Source organism: Grammomys surdaster, unplaced genomic scaffold (genome assembly GCF_004785775.1).
Source record: "Grammomys surdaster isolate TR1022 unplaced genomic scaffold, NIH_TR_1.0 125428, whole genome shotgun sequence".
In the NCBI taxonomy this organism is placed as follows: Eukaryota; Metazoa; Chordata; class Mammalia; order Rodentia; family Muridae; genus Grammomys; species Grammomys surdaster.
Genome location: NW_021620295.1, coordinates 1,606,650 through 1,609,868, shown reverse-complemented (window position 1 = coordinate 1,609,868; position 3,219 = coordinate 1,606,650).

Below are 3,219 nucleotides of genomic sequence, written 5' to 3'. Positions count from 1 at the left end.
AACAAAAAACAGGAGGAGAAATGGTTCAGTGGTTGCAAGCACTTCCTCCTCTTGCAGAGGATCCAGGTTTCTTTCCCAGCACCCAGACCATGTGACTCACAACCACCTGAAACTCCAGTTCCAAGGGATCCAGCTGCCTCTCCTGGTACCTGCATATGTGGCACATACATTCACATAAGCACATATACATACATATAAACAAATAAAAATAAGTCATCTAAAAATTATTTTATGTGTTTAAGTTTTTTGCATATGTATGTATATATGTATGTATGCATGTATGCATGCATGCATGCATGTATCTTTCCACCACATTCAGAGGCCAGAGAAGGCACAGAATTCCCAGGAAACTGCGTATTGAGCTGTCCTTCAGGTGCTGAGAACTGAGCCTGAATCCTCTGCAAGAGCAAGTACTCTTAACACTGAGCCAGGCCCCCAAATGATATCTTAAAAACATTGAACTTAGTGATGCAAGGCTTTAATCCTGGCACTCTGAAGACACAAGCAGGCAGATCTCTGTAAGTTTGAGATCTGCCAGGACTGCATAATAAACAAACAAATAAACAAGTAAAAAACCCTAAAGAGCCGGGCGGTGGTGGCGCACGCCTTTAATCCCAGCACTTGGGAGGCAGAGGCAGGCGGATTTCTGAGTTCGAGGCCAGCCTGGTCTACCGAGTGAGTTCCAGGACAGCCCGGGCTACACAGAAAAACCTTGTCTCGAAAAAACAAAAAACAAAAAACAAAAAAAAAAAAAAAAAAAAAAAAACCCTAAAGTACATAAAAATCAAACAAACAAAAAGGAGGAGAAGGAGCTAATTTGAAAGCTGCCATGGCCCTACTGAGATTCAGGAAAGAGTCTTAACCTTTCTGGGCCTCATTTACTCCATCTGTAACGTCCACATACTGTCCACATGAAGGGTGGTTTTGTTGGAGCTCTGCTTTGTGTGCCTGCCTCCAAAGGCATTAGGGTTCCATGGGAGCTCTTCCCTTTCAGTTTAATGCAAGGAATTTTTAGCCTCCTGCCCCAAGGAGCTCACACAGCTGACATGAACTGGAAAATCTGGGCCTGGCTGGCTTCATTCCTTCTCAAACCTGGCCTTTTCCTTTAATCCACACCAGAAAAGTGGCTAAGAGGTTGCCCTAAAATAACCCCCACAGCAAAAGGGATGCATCAAGCACAAACAGGTCTACTTTATAGAGAAGGAAGCAGGCACGGTGGGGGGGGGGGGGGAGGAGAGGGAGGGAGAGAGAGGGAGACAGAGAGACAGAGAGAGAACTTGTCCAAGGCAGCACAGCTGGTACCTGGCAAGCCTCCTAGGTGTTCCTCTAGAAGCTTGTCAGAAAAGGCCTTGGCTCCCTGACTTGCTCAGGAGCTACTCGCTTTCCTCCACTCCATCAGTCCTGTGAAAACACACAGGTAACCTCATCTAGGAAGTCCCCTGTCATAGAGTCAAGCCTGGTGGTCCACACCAGTCATCATAGCACTTGGGGGTGGGGGGAGGCAGAAAGATGAGGAGTTTAAGATCTTGGCTACACACTAAGTTCAAAGACAGCCTGGTCTACACAAGACCTTGACTCCAATAAAAGAAAACAAGGAAACCCGGCAGCACAGATCCTGAGGCATAAGCAGCTCTGGTCCACTCCAGGAACTCTGGGCAGTAGCACCTGGAGCTTGGGAGAAAGGACTGAGGGCTCAGGAGTCAGAAGAAACACGGTGCTGCAAGTCTGAATCATCCTCTCCTGGTCAGATTCATAGAGGAAACCCTAACGTTCACGATGACAGAATGGAGGGCGCCATGATAATTAGGCCATGATAATGGAGCTCTTGTGAGTGGGATTTCTGCCTGTTTCGTTTGTTTCAGACAAAATCTCCCTATGTATCCCAGGAACTCTCCACCTTCCTGCTCAGCCTCCGGAGTGTGGAGATTACAGGTGTGTACTATCATGCTGGACCCTGAAGACCCAGGTATCCCTTTCATGTTGACACAGAGATGATGAGGCACTGTCTTTGAGGACTCAGCACTCTGCTGCCTGTGTCTTGATCTGGACTTTCTCTACCCTCCCGCACTGTGAGAAACAAAATGATACTGTTTGTGAACCACAATGTTTATAGGTTTTGATACAGCAGCCTGATAGACACCCCTACGCTCGCGTACACACACACACACACACACACACACACACACACTCACACAGACTGGCAATGGAGAGTCATAGCAAGCCTGAACAGGGGTGGGGTAAGAAGATGCCTTTGGTGCTTGCTTGCCTGCTTTCTTATTTCTTTCCGTCCTTCCTTCCTTTTTTTAAAGTAAGCATATAGAGGCAGGGACAGAGCTCAGTTGGTAGAGTCTTGCCAGGAATGCACGCAAGTCTGGATCCAATTCCCAGGAATCAAAAAATTGGGCATGATTGAACATGCCTGTAATCCTACCACACGGGAGGTAAAAGCAGGAGGATGAGGAGTTTGAAATCATCTTCACCTATATAACATAGAGTTCATGACAGGAGACATTGTAGCAAAAGGGAGGGAGAGAGGGAAGAAAGGCGAGAGGAAAATACAAAATAAGGGAGAGAAGCAAATGGCTCTTAAGGTACCCACCAACAAGCTTCGCTGCCATTCAGTCCCAGCGATCAGGAAGCAGGGACAGAAAGATCTGAATTTGAAGCCACCTAGTCTACATAGTAAGCTGTTGCCTTAAAATAAGGGGAAGAAGCGGGGAGGAGAAAAGATGTCTCCAGGTGCTGGGTGGAGTGTAGACAGGAGCGTTGGGTCAGGTTAAAGCCACATTGGGAGGCTAGTGGACCTTGAGGAGGTTGCAGGCCGACCTTCTCCAGGACAGTGCTCCAGTAGGAGACAGGGCACCAACCACCTTTCACCCTTTCCCTGGCCCTGTTTCCTCAAAGATCTCACCCCTGCTCCACTCCCAGACCAGCTTGGCTGATAAAGAATAGGGAGAGGCCACTCCACTTCCTGGCTCAATGAAAAAAAGAGAGAGAGAGAGAGAGAGAGAGAGAGAGAGAGAGAGAGAGAGAGAGAGAGAGAGAGAGAGAAAAGGGGACATGACTGTGCCTAGGTATGGTGGAGGGGTAAGTTTACTGTAGATAAAGGGAGAGCATAGCCAGAGGTGGGAACATCTGGGAGAGTCCAGAGTGAACACAACCCTGAGCCATATGAGGAGAGGGGGAGAGGGGAGAGGAGGGGGAAGAGGAGAGAGGAGG